Below are 19090 nucleotides of genomic sequence, written 5' to 3'. Positions count from 1 at the left end.
GTCATTATTTTGACATATATTTGTAGCAGAGATAGTAAGCAATCGTTATGAATAAACATACACCAGCAGTATTGACGGTACCGTGTGTTTTGTCTGTATTCTGCTGTTATGGCTGTTCACCTCTAGTTTTATATCGCATGTTTAAAGAAAGATAACTACAGTATTCCAATATGATTTGGGTGTTTATTGGTAAAAGTTAAAATTGATATTTTCCTTCAGAAAACAACTAACTTGTATTTCGCTAAGATTTTGACACAAATTATTAGCATCTAGTCTATTATGATTAACGCAGACACTAACATATTGGTACTTGTATATAAGTTTTGCAAGATATTTTTCTAACTTCTTAATTTAAAAAAAGTAGAAGAGTACAAACAAATCTATAGCAATCAGACTATCAAGTACACGCTTAATATGAATTAATGAACACCAAGAGCACTGTCAAAAAGAAAGAAAAAAGTAATATAAAATCGGTTAAATCTGTTTCTTCCTTGTTATGAATATAGGTGCAGTTTCCAAACAAGAAAGAATTGTTTGCACATATTTGAAACTATTATTTGATAAACATTTTTAAGGTTGTTGAGAATCAAAGTGATCAAGTTAGAACAATTGGTTGAATTACAGGATAGTTTCATTTGACCCGACTAAAATTGTATCAGTCTTTAAATAGTTATCAAAGGTACCAGGATTATAATTTAGTACGCCAGACGCGCGTTTCGTCTACATAAGACTCATCAGTGACGCTCATATCGAAATATTTATAATGCCAAACAAGAACAAAGTTGAAGAGCATTTAAAATCCAAAATTCCAAAATGTTGTGCCAAATACGTCTAAGGTAATCTATGCCTGGGATAAGAAAATCCTTAGTTTTTTCGAAAAATTCCGAGTTTTATAAACAGGAAATTTATAAAAATGACCACATTATTGATATACATGTCAACACCGAAGTGTTGACTACTGGGTTGATGATAGTACGCCAGACGCGCGTTTCGTCTACATAAGACGCATCAGTGACGTTCATATCAAAATATTTATAAAGCCAAACAAGTACGAAGTTGAAGAGCATTGAGGGTCCAAAATTTCAAAAAATTGTGCCAAATACGGCTAAGGTAATCTATTCCTGGGATAAGAAAATCCTTAGTTTTTCGGTAAATTCAATGATGTTTTGTAAACAGGAAATTTATAAAAATGACCACATAATTGATATTCATGTCAACACCGAAGTTCTGACTACTGAGCTGGTGATACCCTTGGGGACGAAAAGTCCACAGCAGTGGCATCGACCCAGTGGTGTAAATAGTTATCAAAGGTACTTGGATTATAATTTAGTACGCCAGACGCGCGTTTCGTTTACATAAGACTCATCAGTGACGCTGTTGAAAAACCCACGAACATTAGCGTGACGTCCTGTGGACGTCGGTAAGGAACTTTCATTGTAACGTCATTCTTTTGTTGTTGTTACTTTATACCTGAATGTGGCTAATGCAATACAAATATACAGCTTACAACTTTTGTTTCCTTCACAAGAGAAGCTCATATCGAAATATTTATAATGCCAAACAACAGTTGGAAAGCAGGTCACGGTTTGACCCCAAGTTTATCAGCAACAATAGAGTCACGTGACCGTGAAAATTCAGTAAAAAAACGGATGAGACAAACCTCATTTTAACTCACTGAATACTATTGTTGTAATAAAAACTTATTGACCTAACTAATCTTGAGTATCCATAGTTTATTCTCGTCAAAGCTCACACATCAAATCAAAGTCCTTTATTCTTTATTTTATCTGCAAACTTGGAATTTGGGTGAAAATTGTCAAGTCTCCTGAACGAAAAATCTAAATATTTAAGAGGAAACTAAAAATGATGGGCTGAATTTAAATTTAATTAATCATCTCATTAAGACAAACACTCGATATGAATATCTCGGCAATAGAATGTTGGATACGCAAACGTCAAATTGATTTCAAACCGAAGCGGTGGTTTTTATGCCGATTTGTGCAAGTGGTTATCTCCCCTTAATATCACCAGTCAAAAATAAAAACCCAGCAAAATGCATAAAAATTAAAAAAGGAGTTTACTTTACAAAAATTAGAAAGAAAATAAACGAAACTCGATTTATAACTATGTTATGATAATATAAAGAAGAGATACTTCCCCCTATTTTTCAGAGAAGGACTAAATGTAAATATTAAAAGACAAAATATTACTGAAGTAAAAAAAAATACAATTCAGAAATGTGGATAATATGACACTTACATGTAAAATTAAAAACCTAGCTATATTGAAAGAAATTAGATCTGGCGGATGAAATATACTACATGCAGAATTTTTTTTAAACACTTCTGATTATATTTAATGCAATAAAACATGGTTTATACAATTTCAATAATCTTTCTGAAAATTGATATAATTATTAAATAAATAGTACTGATCATATATATTTTATATTCTATAAAGTGTGACCAAGAGTCTCAACAAATTTCTTCAAATTAAGAGAGCCTTTAAACTCAAACCTATGTTTCTTAGCTGAACAGTAAAATACAAAAAAGGGATTTATAAGTTTTATACCAAAAATATTGACAGAAATTCTGTAAAAAAAATATATGCTTTAAGTTATAAGTGAAAGTGACACAATTTTGAATTTCAGAATCATTATTATTGTAAAATTAAACTATTAGATTAGCTTGCACAGTAGCCCTTTGTCTTATTTCTCAGGGTATTTTATAGATTATGAAAGTAAACTTTTTGGAAAAAATGGGGCTTCTTCTCTTGAAAAGGTTGCTGTATCAGCTTCTTTAAATAATTACATATTTATAAACAAAGTATTGTATATATACTTTACCTGGATACTAGTAATAGGAAATGAAATGAAACTGGTGGGACAAATTTTGTGCATTTTACTTCAATAATGAACAAAGATGCTTAAATTTGACAAGAATTTGCCATTTGAATAAATTCAATTTTGTAAGAACACATTGTTTGGCCGACTTGGCTTGATAAGCTAGTTTTTGCTCTTATTACTATAAAATTGAGAATGGAAATATAGCTTACTAAGTAAAGAGATAATAATATAAGCAAGATTTTATTAACTGACCTTCATTTTCTTTTTTCATATGACATGTTTTTTTTTCCTACAGAATTTTCTTTGCAATGCATTTTCTGTTGCTATTTTTGTGCTTTTGTCCATCCATAAAGTAGGCTATCAATAGTTTGTCAGATCTGTCAGAATTTTCCAAGACGCTTAATTAGCTTTAAACGCAATAAAGAAGATCTTTGTTTGTTGTTTCACTTTTCCAATGCAGTAGGACAACCGGATGTGCCTTTTCGGCCAAAATGTGATTCGGCGGCGCTCAGTAGTCCTACGCCGAAAATTGGACTATTTTGCGTCGGCCGACGTCAACTGAAAAATGGCGCGCTTTTGTATTTTTTTTAAATTCGTTTGCGGCAAAGTGCGGACGATAAATACTGTCGATTTTAAGCATATCTACATGAGAAAAATATATGAGTTTACATATTATTTTCATTTTTGATCATTGAAACATAAGGAAATCTTATTTTTTTACATCTGAACATAGAATTTCGGATTTTGATTTTCTGCACTATAGGATTAAATGGCTATATCAAAAATGGGAACAAAAAAATACCTATCCTTCGATTTGCTAAAAAATTTTACAACCTATTCTCGCGAGTTTTTGGCATCGAAATTCGTAAAGAACAGAGGTGTCCAAGCCAGGGCAAAAAATTGTTCCCATTTTAAAGTAGGGGTCTCAATCTTTTATAGGTTTTTCCTTGCATGGTCGGTAGATTTGAAAATTGGAAGAGTTTCTGTTTTTAAAGTAAATATTTATTCAAATAACATGAAAAGGTGAATCATTAGGTATAAAATCACTTAAAATATAGCAGTTTGTGTCACTGAATTGTAAAATTATAGATTTTTTTCGTAATTGAAGAAGGCGCCATTTTTGGCTATTTTACCATTACGTCTATTGATATGCTAAAATTATGAGGTGTTTCTAAAAAAATCTCCGACTCAATTTTTTTAAAACTTTCATATGCTAATCTTTGGTACAAAATGTATGTGTTTTGAAAAAATTAGGCACTTCTATCGAGTAGAAATGGAGAATGGTCAGCTTTACTTTGTATGTCCCCACTATGGGGGCCCTGTTCCTCCCTTTACCTTGTTTCTGAAGAACACGATAGTAATTCATCTTTCGAAAAAATTATCCACTAAAAATAGTTGAAACATATCAAATATATGTTAAGACATCAATAAATTTTACTGCATGTGATTTTTTAAGCAGAATTGCCGGAATCGACCTCAACCGAAGTTGTGTTAGTATATAGATAAACGTTGTCAATTTCCGGCGCCGAAAATGCCAACGTAAAATGTCATTTTAAAAGTTGGATTATTTTCTTCTTTGTAGCAATTTTGTTAATCTAAATGCCAAGGAAGGCATGCATTATGGTGAATCCATAACAACGTTATACCATACTTGGTACCCTAGAGTGTTAGGCTTACACATCATGGGACCCCGACTGATTTGTTGAAATCATGATCGTACTTTAACTAAAAGTTTACAAAGTAACTTATAAAAAACAAGATTCATTCCGTGAATATTGCTACCTGCCGCTGAGTTTTTAATGAACATTTAATCTGATTCGGTCATAGAAAAGCTGTTGATATTCCTTTCGTTAATATAATTATCGTTGTGTGTTTTGTTTGGTTTCTTATTTTTAAAAGGGGCGTTGGCAGGGGCATGCTCTTTCCAGGGGCGGATGCAGGAATTTTCGAAAGGGGGGGTGCTAACCCAGGGCAAAGGGGGGTGCAAAACATATGTCCCGATGCAAATGCATTGATCGGCAAAAATAAAGGGGGGGGTGCGCACCCCCGGAACCCCCCCCCCCCCCCTTGGATCCGCCACTGCTTTCTATTTTGTCAAAGGCATGTGTCATTTTTAGGGCTCAGGGTTCTCAATCTCTGGTTACAGTGGAGGTTCAAACTCATCATGACTTTAAAAACTTATTAAAAATTCATTTTGTAGTTTCTTGGGGCATTGACATACTGACTATCAATATATCTATGCATAGGAGGGATAACCAATTGTATTGTATTCAAAGTAGGTGGTGGGAATTCAAAAGAAATCCTGGTCCGTTCACAATAGTACTTCAGTGGCGGATCCAGAACTTTTCCTAGGGGGGGGGGCTCCAGTCATGCTTCAATGATTCCCTATATAATCAACCAAATTTTTCCCACGAAAGGGGGGGGGGGGGGCCTGGATCCGTCTATGTACTTGTTGGCCCTGGATCCGTCTATTTACTTGTTGGCCCTGGGTGCTTTGCCCTTATACCCATTCGCCCTGTTCTTTTTTTTATTTTGTTGTCCTCTTTAATGTAAATTATTTGAATGAAGTATGTAAAATTTGGTTGACAATTTTGTGCATAAACCACAAATGCCAAAACGTTGGAGATTTTGTCTGGATTGACTATTCATTTGCATCCATTGCTACACATGCATTTATTTCTAAACATATTTTCACTTTTGCATACAGATGCAGAATATTCCTTTTCAGCCTGTCTTGTGTCATGTAACTGGGTGACCGGTCTTTTATACATGTGGCTCACTAACTGCTTTTTGTTCAAATTAATCTTTTTAGACATTTGATATCTGGTGGAGAGTTGTCTTATTGGCATTGATCATACCCCAACTTTCTAATTTTCATATTACTGAAAGGTAACTGTATTTATTACCTTGAATCGAATAAATAACTACTTACAAAAAACAATTCCACATGTAAGAAAAATAAATGAAATATAATTTCAAATGATACAATGTAGCTAGCCTTATGGAATATTTTGTATGTTGTGCATCTCTTTTCTCCTTTTAGTGACGGGGGCCTATTTTGTATGGTTGGCTGCTTCATATCTGGTGATGGGATATATATATGCAGTGTTGAATACTGGTCCCCACCCCCCTAATTGATAGGAATAAACAAAACAAAAATTCTTTCACTCAATCTCAACAACAAGGCAAAAGTGAAGTAAATCAATATAAGCATACTACTGGTTCGGCTCGTTTTCTGCTCTTTGGTTGGGTTGTTATCTCTTTGACACATTGCCCATCTATATTCTCAATTTTAAAGATTTTTCAAGTCAACAATGTATGTGATATGTGATAAATATCCAAAAATGAGCTTATTTGATAAAATTCAGCCTTGATCCACAATTTCTTGAAAAAGTACCAAAGCAAAATACAACATGTGGGGCCAACCTTAAAAATATGTTTGTTTGCAGTTTTCCGACTGTACCTTCAGACTGAAGGGTCGGTAGGTAGGAAAAATATTTTATTTTATCAGCCAAAATACAGTTTAAACAAGCAGTTACACTAAACCAAGTTTCTTGTGAAGAAAAAAAAAACATTTTAAAACAACAAACACTGGACATGATGAAAACCAACATCAAATGAACAGGCATTTTCAGATAAAAAACTGTTTAACCAAAACTGAAACTTTAACATAGTGTCATTATCCAATTTATGACATAAAATATGGTATAATTATTAAATACTGGAACGTCATTGTCATTATGACTAGAACTGTTTTAAAGAAATATATTCAGACATGTATGCTTCTTGACTAGAATGTTTTCATGAGTAGAGTATTTTCATCAGAAAAATGTAGATATTAAAGATTTATAAGACAATGTATTAAAGAGTATTTTTAATAAAAAAAAAATAACCATTGAATCTTCCTCAATTGAAAAAAAGGAAGTATTAAGACATTCGACTGTTTTCATATTTCTAACAATATTTAATTATATATGTGATAAGGTTATATTTTTGTCAGGCTTTAATGAAAACCAAAGAAATCTAAAGTTTGGGGTGAAATTCATAGCACCCCATTAAAAGTAAATGGTCTGTACTGAAATGTTTTTAATGCATAAAAAAAAATTGGCAGAATAGCTCCTCAGGTCATGCTTTAATTGAATTCACACAGGCCACACAGTTTGGGTATATTTAATATTGTAAGAAAGAGAATAATTGCAATGAGTGGGGCAGCCCCCCTTATCCTAAAGGAGCATACTCATTGCAATCGAAGATAGATTTTATATAGAGAGAGTATATTTATTTTTCAAGCTAACCATTCATTTTCTCTACATCTTTGTGTAGTTAGGGTTGCTTCTTATTGATTTGGCATGATCTATATCCATTAACATTTCAAATGAGCCCTTCCTCCGTACAGGCGTGTTTACAGATATCCATGAAGATTTAAGTCACGGAGGAGTGGTTTCATCTTTGTCGTTTTCACAACGATTTGTAGAAAATATGCCATACTTCAAGCTGCGGTCGAATTACTTAACCACTGAAATTGGTTCCATAAAGTCAGGCTCCACAGATTCTGTACCCGATTTGTTTGAGACATAATGGTTATCGTGTCAGTTATGAATATCCGCTGCATCATCGTCAATGATATCATCACACATCATTACATGTGCCTGAATCTGTATAAACAGTTTACTAATAAACTTTTTTGTTTGTTATTTGTCTTAAAATTGACACGAGACGACAGCGTAAAGTACTCCTCCGTGACTTCATGGATACCTGTAAACAATTTCCATGTGCTTTATCATTAAATGGTCACATGAACGCTTGACGGGAAGCTAAGAAAAACCGAACTTGAAATGCGTAATTGACCCAGACTTTAAATCATTTCCGGAAAGGACCCAAAATTCCGGATCGCGTCAATAGAAGTATTAAAAAAAATTTCTTCAAATTTAAAGCAATAAAATTTTCACAGTCGGGAGGATTTTCAAGGGTCGGTCGGTAAACTGCAAACAAACAATATTTTAATTTAAGCCTGGGTACTTGTCTAATTTTAGGAAAAAAGTCGAATAATTCTGGAATGGCAAAACTTGAATTTGCCCAAAACCAAAAGCGAGCTTTTTTAAATTACACTCATGCAATATAAAAGGGAAACACTTGAGGCCAGAGGGAAGATATAATATTCGGTTGTCAGAAGTATAAAATAAACGTGGAATCTTATTAAGTATATAACAGTGAAATTGCTTAAAACAAAATATTCATGAAAACAACTGAGTCAATAATCTGATTTTTTTTAATAAATATGGTGACATTTCACTTCTGCACTTTTTAATGTTGATGAGTCTCACATATTTAAAAAATCCTCTTGTTAATAAACTTTGGAGCCCATAGTCTGTTAAACTTTCATTTATTAAATCCTGCATTAGTTCAACAAAAATGTCCGCTTATAATCACTTGAACCACCTCGGATACCATTCTGTACATGAATATATCTCTCATAACAAATTTCATATAAATTGCTGATTCCAGGTATCAAAATTTTTATCCTCCAGTAAAATTATTCCTCTGACAGGATGTGTTGTCTACTGAAAATGAAATTTTTTTGTTATTAAATTAAGTTTGTTAATTCAATCAAAAAGTAATGAAGAATGACAATTATAATATATTGTATTTCATTGTTATTGCCATTTATGACCTCAATACATTCTGCTCAAGTCATTCTTTTATCTAAAAACAGATGCTCCGCAGGGCGCAGCTTTATACTCCCGCAGAGGTTGAACCCTGAACGGTTGGGGCAAGTATAGACACAACATTCAAGCTGGATTCAGCTCTAAATTTGGATTGTGATTAAATAGTTGACACAGCATAGGTTTCTGACGCAGAATGAATGTGGTCTAATGGACTTAAAAAATGTTTTTTGCCTTTGAGCAATTCACTATGCTGTTAATATTAATCCTCTCAAAAAAATGTTTGAAGAAATTTTCTTTTTATTTATGAAATCTGAAATGAAAAAAATTTACCCCCCCCCCCCCCACAATTTTTTTTTCACATCTCCCTTTCCATTATTCCAAAACTTATCTCAATTCAAATTTCTAATGGAGTTTGCAACAATATCTACTCATTTAAATACATCATAAAATATTAAAACGTAAAGAAAGTGCTTGTAATCACTGAATGGTAAAGATTGTTTTAATTTATCAGTTGGTAGTAAAAGTGAATATACATTGTATATTGTATAAAACAATGATTTAAGTTGATTCAACTACTATTCTGAACAAAGAAAGATAAGACTCCAATTGAAAATTTCATGCTATTGCACAATATTGTGCAATTAGATATTTCTTGCTATTGCGCAATACTGTGCAATTGAAAATATTTGCTATTGCACAATACTGTGCAATTGAAGATTTCTTGCTATTGCGCAATAGAAAATTTCTTGCTATTGCACAATACTTAATATAATAATTTTTGATCCTGATTTGGACCAACTTGAAAACTAGGCCCATAATAAAAAAAAGTACATGTTTAGATTCAGCATATCAAAGAAGCCCAAGAATTCATTTTTTGTTAAAATCAAACTTAGTTTAATTTTGGACCCTTTGGACCTTAATGTAGACCAATTTGAAAACAGGACCAAAAATTAAGAATCTACATATGTAACAAAAAATATGTTCCGGCGTGACATTTGTTCCGCTGGAACAAATTTCATAGGAAATATGTTCCACCGGAACTTATATCACAGAAAATATGTTCCAGCACTGTAAAATTTGTTCCGGAAATAATTTTTTGACCAAATATGAAATAAGTTCCGGAACAAATATCATAGCTCCATGAATTTTGTTCCAGTTAATATTAAAAGTTTTAAATAAGTTCCTGTGATATTAGTTTAAGACCAATATGTACATATTTCAAAAAAATCAATGAATAAGTTCTTCTCAAACCTATTTTCACTGAAATAAGTACCTTTGCAACATATTGCACAGCGAAACATTTTCTTGTTACACTTAAATTATAAAGCAAGCTAAATGCTGCACTGAGTGTGCTGGCATGGGATACATGTGCAATTGTAGGCATGACTGTAAAGTTCTACAGGATAAAGTGATATAAATTTATCATAATTTGTATCTATGTTTTATGTGGTATTCCTCCTAGGTTCCTGTTAAATGTCATGGCCCTGTTTCTAGTCATACATGTACTCGTCATGGAACAGTTTCAAAAGAGTGTGTCTTTTGTTTCTTCGTGTCTTTTGGAATCATTAATCAGTTATTTTGTCCTTCTCAAATTTGTTCATATGTTCATGTTCATCTCTGACTTTAATTTTTTCTGAAAGATTTTTTTTCATCCTACTCTTTTCTGGCTCAAAGTGGGACTGTCATTTTGATATTTTTTACGTTTATAATTAAACATTTGCTACAGTCCACACTGAGATTCTTATTGGATGATTTACATTTTTCATTTATTATATTATCAATATATTATACTTATTTTTATAATGCACTTGATGATAACTTTAAACGCATTGATGACAAATGTTCAGTATATAAGATAACCTGTTTCACCAGTGGAACATATTTCACAGACTAGGAACTTATTTTACCAGGTGAGGAACAAATTTCACAAACCCAGAACTTATTTCACCAGGTAAGGAAACAAATCTCATAAATCTGGAACCTATTTCACTAGGTAAGAACAAATTTCACCAACCCGGTACTTATTTCACCAGGTAAAGTGTGGAACTTATTTCATAGAGATGGAACAAATTATATTGAAATTATCTATGAAAAAAGTTCTCCCAGAACATATTTCCTATGATATTAGTTCCACTGGAACTTTTTTCACAGGAACAAGTTTTGATTCACACATACACAGTTAGATTCGGCATATTGAAGAACCCCAATTATTTAATTTTGGACCCTTTGGGCCCCTTATTCCTAAACTGTTTGGACCAAAACTTCCAAAATCAATCCCAACCTTCCATTTATGGTAATAAACCTTGTGTTTAAATTTCATAGATTTCTATGGACTTATACATTTTTACTAAAGTTATGGTGCGAAAACCAAGAAAAATGCTTATTTGGGCCCCTTTTTGGCCCCTAATTCCTAAACTGCTCGGACCTCAACTCCCAAAATCAATTCCAACCTTCCTTTTGTGGCCATAAACCTTGTGTTTAAATTTCATTGATTTCTATATACTTATACTAAAGTTATTGTGCGAAAACCAAGAATAATGCTTATTTGGGCCCTTTTTTGGCCCCTAATTCCTAAACTGTTGAAACCAAAACTCTCAAAATCAATCCCAACCTTTCTTTTGTGGTCATAAACCTTGTGTCAAAATTTCAATTTCATAGATTTATATTCACTTAAACTAAAGTTATAGTGCGTAAACCAAGAAAATGCTTATTTGGGCCCTTTTTGGCCCCTAATTCCTAAAATGTTTGGACCAAAACTTCCAAAATCAATCCCAACCTTCCTTTTGTGGTTATAAACTTCATAGATATCTATTCACTTTTACTAAAGTTTGAGTGCGAAAACTAAAAGTATTTGGACTACGACGCCAACGTGATACCAATATACGACCAAAAAATTTTCAATTTTTGCGGTCGTATAAAAATGGTCAGATTTATTAAAACGCTTCATTTGCATGGATATGATGCACATCATGTAAGAGTTAATTCCCTTATATTGTTTTTTTTTTATCATAAATTAAATTTAAATTATGGTACCCTTCATTCTTGAAATTAGGTTTTAAATCCAAATGTGAAGTTCTATCTTGACATTTATACAGCATAGATAACAGAATAAAATCTTTAAACTATTAAAAGAATACCATTCGGCCTTAAAGTCTGTGTATGATTCTTTTACCTATATCTCATTAATTATAATTTCCATCCTCAATTTATTCCATTGGCAACTTTTATATATAAAAAAGAATAATTTAGTATATAATTATGTCTGACTGTTAAATGTAGATATTTTCAGTCTATTCCCTTATGAAAACAGTCTGCATACCATGTATATTATGTTTTTGTTTCATATTTGTGGGATTGAAATCATAGCACACTGTAAATAACTGACTGTTTTTACCCTAAACAGACACTTTTGGATTACTCACCCTTAATTTATTCTAGTCCTATTGTTTTCTATCAAAATCATTTTGCTTTCAACATTACTGGACACTGGTCGTTGACATTCCATTTGATTACTGTTTTCTTGTTGTATGTATATCACACATACACATGTACATGTACAAGTGTTTTTTGTTGATACATGTATATAAAAGTCCTATGTATTGAATTTTTGATTCATAGTGAACATCTTTCTCCTTCCTGTAAATATAAAGCAAATGTACATACAATTACTAAATAAATTATATACTAAATTATTCAAAGCAAAATTAAACTTTGCATTGTTATTATCAACACATTAATACAAATTTGCCATATGAATTACCAAGAAAATACATGTTTTCACTAAGTATTATAAATAATTATGCCTCAAGCATTTTGCTCAATACATAAAAGTTAAAGGCAATATTGGGCAAAGAAAATATTTCCAAGTCTTGAAAATTTATTTTTTATGTATAATATAAAAAAAAGAAGATGTGGTATGATTGCCAATGAGACAACTATCCACAAAAGACCAAAATGACACAGACATTAACAACTATAGGTCACTGTACAGCCTTCAACAATGAGCAAAGCCCATACCGCATAGTCAGCTATAAAGAGCCCTGATAAGACAATGTAAAACAATTCAAACGAGAAAACACTGAATTACAGGCTCCTGACTTGGGACAGGCACATACATAAATAATGTGGCGGTGTTAAACATGTTAGATAACAATGTTTAATATCATAACATGGAGCAGATTTGAGTGTTAACAATCCTTTCATTAACATTTTTATATTCAATTATATTATAGTGTACATAAATATCATAACATGTACAATACAAGCTAAAATTATATATATACATTTTGGGGGCACTCACAACCCAGTTTTTCTCAATTAAAATCATGGAACCACCACTGTTATGACTATTGAGACCTTGTTGGAAAAAATTTGGTTGATTATATAGGGACAGAAGCATGACTGGAGCCCCCCCCCCCCTTTTTATGAAAAGTTCTGGTTTTGCCACTGAAATTTGTTAGTTTCTGGTCTGACATGTAAATGTATGTCACTGTGTAAGCTCTCAAATGGGTGACGGGTGATTGGTTAATTACAATGGGGATACTACATGTATCTGGTTTATTTTTTTATATATGGGAAAGAAGAGTATGGATAGTGAACCCCCATTGTCAGAAACAAGTGCCTATAATCCCTTTCCCTTTGTATTGTATCAATTTGTGTTCATAAAAGATTTAATTTTTATAGATAAAATATTAAACTTGAGTGTACATGTATTATATAAATGAAATCAGGGACATATAAAAGTTCAAAATTCTTTATTTTTCAATTAAGGGCCCCTGACGGGCAATAATGACAACAATACACAATACATTCTGCTTCTTAACACATAAACATATAATGAGTTTTGTCTCTTGCTTGTTCATGTTGTTATAAGTGTCAAAAGTGTTGGCTGTTATGTTTTATTGTTGTTTTGTTTTGTATATGTTTTTATATGTGTTCATGTGTTTCAGCGATGATCCTTTTGTACTGGATTTTATCCTGAATAAAATTAGTTAGATAGTTAGTCATGTTAGTTGATAATGAAGATAAAATTAATTGTTCTCAGATAAAATGGGAATTTATTTATATAAGACCAGGTATAAAGTAGCCAAGAGTTAAAGTGAATACATTTGTATGTCTTACATTCTAATGATTTAGTACATGGACGTCTTTGACGTGCAGCAAAATTCATGGAGTACCCACCCACCCCACCCCCTTTTTCAGGTTGGGAACAAACCCCCTGTATGGTGATTATACCTCTATAGAGGGATAATCCTTCTTTAGAGTGATAAAATTATCCCTCTATAGAAGGGTATTTTTGTTTGCTCTGGATTTAAAGCAAATTAGGGCAGAATGGCATTTTCTAGTTATATTGGCTATAATCTCTAGCATTATATGCATCAACATATGCACTTTACTAAATATTGGGATAACCAGTTTTCTGCTAAAGTGACAAAACTTGCAATCTATTGTAAACCTATCTGAACACCTGATCAACAACAAAAGGAATAGTTGACCTTTAAATTTCATGTTAAATCTAACAATAGAAATTCTGTTCAGTGAGGCATAAGTGAGTAGAATTTACCTGATCATCACAGCTTTCAATCATGTTGAACAATAGATTTTATATTTAGTCAGATAAGCATCAAACTGGGCATTTGCATATTAAATTAACTACATCAATTGGTGCATCAACTGTTCCAGGTTACTGCCATAATAAGTAGAGAATGCCATTCTGCCCTATATTGATTTAAATCCAGTCTAAACAAAAATATCCCTCTATAGAGGGATAATTTTACCCCTCTAGAAGGATTATCCCTCTATACAGGTATAATTACCATATAGAGGGTTTGTTCCCAACCTGTTTTTTAGAGAACTTACAGTCGGCATGAAACAATATCATCCACGCTTTCAAATTTGATTCGTTTTGGTCCGTATTTGCAGTTTCATGTTTACAATGTTCACAAAGTGATAGCGTGAATTATTTCCAGGGAGATCGTGAAGAACACTTTTTTTTTAATTTTGTCTGTCCAGTTTGAAAACGGATGTTGACAGTGGATATAATATTTTCGGAGACAAGGACGGATACCCCAGACCGAAATCCGAATGTAATAAAATAATAAAAGTGATAAATAGTAAATTCATTACATGAAAAGGAAATGATGAAAACTTGGATTCATATTATTTTACACTTTATTTTTGCCGTTTAAATCATTTCTTGGGATACGGCTTCTTTGAAAATAATTACCTGCAATATCTGGAATAAAGCTTTATCTTTTATGTTGTGTGGCACAAAGTTTAAGCATCCAAGAATGTCATAAATGCAACTTTCAACGAGGAATGCTAATTCTAATGCAACAACGTTTGTAACGTTCATTTTGATTGGTTAACGTCACTTTCTTACATGGCATCAATTGGCAATTGATGCTATGGGACGTACGCGCAAGCGCAGACGGCATATGACAGATTTTAAATACATGTTTTAACGTTGTTTTCTGTCAGTTTCATTAGAATGGAGATAACAATATTGTATTTTAAGCTCCGACGGCATCAATTTGGGATTTGATGGTCGCAAATACCCGTTTACTGTCTCCGCTAACGCGTCGCCAGTAAACTTAATTTGCGACCATCAAATCCCCAATTGATGCCGTCGGAGCTTAAAATACAATACAGTTATCTCCTAAATCCGACGTCAAATAATGGCCGCCATTACGTGTTGACAACGTCGTCTAGTGAACCGTATCACTGAGCGCCGAAATCCTTACTCAGGCGCTTCCGGTTGTCCTACTGATGTGTAAATTTTTACTATGCACATGACCCTGACACATATTTTGTTATAAACGTTACATGACGTATGTTGAAAAAAGAAAACAATGTCACCGTCAATTTGTGTAGGGGATCAAAGGGGGTTTTAACGGTTACTTTAAAATACAAGTATCGTATGGAATTGTGAAAATCCACAACTTTTAATCAAAATTTCATTCATGTCTTTAATAAAATCAGTATTTTAGAGCACTTTGAAACAGGTACAATGAAAAGAAGCTAAACTTTACTGTTTTGAAGTAGAAACGTAGCTAAAACCAGATAAAAATTGACATGGCTGGTGGTCACTAAAATTGATGTATAAAAGTAAAAAATGATGGCTTCAAAACAGTGTATAAATTTGAAATAGGTTTCCCGGTTTCATTTAAGATTATAACCGTTCTTTTCTGTATTTGGATACGCAAACGTCAAATTAGGAAAAATGGATTTTTTTGGCGAACAAAAAAGATGGCTATTTTTTTTTTAGAACTGACAGGATAAAGGAATAGCAATAAAAAGCTATTTTTTGTCATGTTTGTATGTCGTAAAGAAATTATATTGGTCACAAAACCTACAAATTTTAAAATTTAATTGTAATAAAAGCATGACAAGTTGCAAAAAATACTTTAAACGTCAATCTTTTAGCCGATTGATTTGGCGGACTTTTTGACGTTACGGACGACTGTAGCGCCACCTAATTAATTCCCCCTGCTATTGTTGCTGATAAAGCTTGACGACAACGGACGTTTCCAAGGACTTGCTTTCCAACTGACAAGAACAAAGTTGAAGAACATTTAAAATCCAAAATTCCAAAATGTTGTGCCAAATACGTCTAAGGTAATCTATGCCTGGGATAAAAAAATCCTTAGTTTTTTCGAAAAATTCCGAGTTTTATAAACAGGAAATTTATAAAAATGACCACATTATTGATATTCATGTCAACACCGAAGTGTTGACTACTGGGCTGGTGATACTACGCCAGACGCGCGTTTCGTCTACATAAGACGCATCAGTGACGTTCATATCAAAATATTTATAAAGCCAAACAAGTACGAAGTTGAAGAGCATTGAGGGTCCAAAATTTCAAAAAATTGTGCCAAATACGGCTAAGGTAATCTATTCCTGGGGTAAGAAAATCCTTAGTTTTTCGGTAAATTCAATGTTTTGTAAACAGGAAATTTATAAAAATGACCACATAGAATTAATTGCATAACAGTGTGGTCGACAGTAAAACGTTTGTAGGTTGTAACTTGTTTGTCAACGGCTATGATTTTATGCTCACCCAGTCTGTCAGAGACCGTCCAGTGGGGATTGAAATATTCACTTGTTACACATTCCGATACATAAAATGAAACTTTCTTTTTACAAAGCTTGAAAGGAATTTGTTTTAAATATTTATTATAATCATCACATACAACCGTGTCATTTATAAGAATAATAATGTTCAGAGATGATATTATTTAATAATAATAAAAAAAATAGGTTTATCCATTGTAAAAAAAACTATTAAGTTGATGGGGTTAATTCACAAAATATCTCATTGATTAAGAGCACAACTACTTCTACGGTGTGATCATTTAAGAATGACCTACTATTTATTCAATTCGTATACATGTGGGTTTTGTTTGTGAAGAGTTCTGGATAATTAAAAAATCATTTGATTTCTTTGTTTAATACCATAAAACGATTCATTCTTTCAGATATTTGTCACTTTGCCTTATCTTCAAGTCCAACACAATTTCTCACGTTTCTTACAAAACTTATATTCTTGTGATGTATTCTTTTGTTGAAAAAAAAATGTATAGATATAGATAGATATAGGAAGATGTGGTATGAGTGCCAATGAGACAACTCTCCTCCCAAGTAATAATTCATAAAAGTAAACCATTATAGGTCAAGGTACGACCTGCAACACGGAGCCTTGGCTCACACCGAACAGCAAGTTATAGAGGGCCCCAAAACTACTAGTGTAAAACCATTCAAACGGGAAAACCAACGAGAAACGAAAAACACATATGAACTACATAAACAGACGACATCATGCATTGTAACTTTTAAAGCCAATTAAGTAAAAAAAATAATCTGAAAGAACGTGCGATATCATATTAGGAAAATTGATGGTCAAACCATAACAAAAAATCAAGTAAAGAATTTTAAGTATTCAACCCTTATAGCTTGCTGTTCGGTGTGAGCCAAGACTCCGTGTTGAAGGCCATTTTTATTTATTTTCAAATTACAAAGGTTATTCCTGATTAGTATTTTTAATTATTTTATTTAGGCGTTTAGAACCTTTGGTGACCTCACAGTTTAAATTTCTATGATAAGTACGTCGTGAGCAGTGGGCATTACAGACGAACGTTCACCTAATTTTCCCCAGTCAATGAATGGCCATAGCTACACTGTTATGAATTTCATTCTAATTGATATTCATGTCAACACCGAAGTGCTGACTACTGAGCTGGTGATACTCTCGGGGACGAAACGTCCACCAGCAGTGGCATCGACCCAGTGGTGTAAATATTTAAAACCATGTCATAAATACTAGTGCTTCAAAACCCATTAAACAACCTCTACCAATTGTATTATACCTCACAAGCAAGGAATGTTTATTGAAACTGAAAGTCAGAAAATTTAAGATAAAAATCGCATGCGTTACCTCCATTTTGCTTTTAAAAAGGAAAGAATTGGTTAAATCTTGCTTTGAGTTTAGAAGAGTTAACTATATCAAGAGAAAGAACGCATACCCTCTACTTAGATTTGGAACATCCGATGACTATTTAGGTTTCAAATTGTTATATACACTTGATTTGACTGGTGGTTATCTGTAAGTTGAAATGGACGAGTATAAAGGAAAGACACATATGCACCTATGGACTTATATGTGATCAGTGTTCTCCGATTCCGGTTGGAACAATGATGGGACTTATATATTTTTTCTCTTAACAGATAATGATATCTTTTCTGGGCATATTGTAAATAAGGAACGCACACAATATTATTCTCCTTATATAATCAACTGTTATCACAGAGCTATGTCTCGCCTTTTTGTAATTTTGATAATGCAAATGTTGAAATTAAAATAGAAATACTTTAACATTTAAGTTATGCAAATATTCAAAGTGGACGATACCTGACTGATGGTACATGGCTAAACAATATCCTCAGAAATAAGATGTGCCAATGCTTCTACAACTGCATCCCAAATACTACTGACTTATAATAAGTCGTTCTCTTTAAACAAACTTAAACACAAACATCAACTTGAAAACTAAGTTCCAAAGTCAATGAACCATGATGAGGGGTGGTGCTATCTATATTATCTCCATGAAAACGATACTTGCAAATGCCAATAAAGTGGCATACAAAATATTCACTTAACCTTATCAGTTCATCTTCAACTGATCTTGTCACAAACATACACGTAAAATAAGCAAAAGTTTCAAAGTCGAAAACCATGACTTAGAGGGCGGAGCAAAATAATCGCCATGAAAATGATATATGACATAGCTTATACAACTGCATATCAAATATCATTGACCTACTCACTAGTGGTTCCCCATAAACTGATCTAATCACAAACGAATTCATGTAAACTAAGCTAAAGTCTCCCTCGACACCATTTGCGAGTATGGTCTTGAGGAAACGATGATAGTCCATAGGACGGGGACGATAAATGGCTGACCCGTGTTAAAAGAGAGCCATATCTCTTGCACGTTAAAGACACCCTTGTAGATTTCGAAAAAGAGCAGACTAATGCCGCTACAAGTCAGCACTCACACCCGCAAAGTGGAAAGGGATT

The 19090-nt window shown here is 32.9% G+C and overlaps 1 protein-coding gene and 1 long non-coding RNA gene across 3 annotated transcripts in view; both read right to left on the bottom strand.

The window, feature by feature from the left end:
* The window catches only part of LOC143046155 (adenosine 5'-monophosphoramidase HINT3-like), a 51031-nt gene that overhangs the window by 13348 nt on the left and 18593 nt on the right, over positions 1-19090 (bottom strand). The window lies entirely within an intron of this gene.
* LOC143046146 (uncharacterized) lies at positions 8097-14834 on the bottom strand. Of its 2 annotated transcripts, none has more exons than XR_012969078.1 (3): positions 14738-14834; positions 11934-12147; positions 8097-8406 (listed from the first exon to the last, which is right to left on the bottom strand). It is a non-coding gene; the product is annotated as an uncharacterized LOC143046146 (long non-coding RNA). The 2 variants fall into 2 exon arrangements; XR_012969077.1 differs by lacking the exon at positions 14738-14834 and adding an exon at positions 14371-14557.

The sequence above is a fragment of the Mytilus galloprovincialis genome, chromosome 1 (assembly GCF_965363235.1).
Source record: "Mytilus galloprovincialis chromosome 1, xbMytGall1.hap1.1, whole genome shotgun sequence".
Taxonomy (NCBI): Eukaryota; Metazoa; Mollusca; class Bivalvia; order Mytilida; family Mytilidae; genus Mytilus; species Mytilus galloprovincialis.
This window is presented reverse-complemented; position numbering and strand designations above follow the sequence as displayed.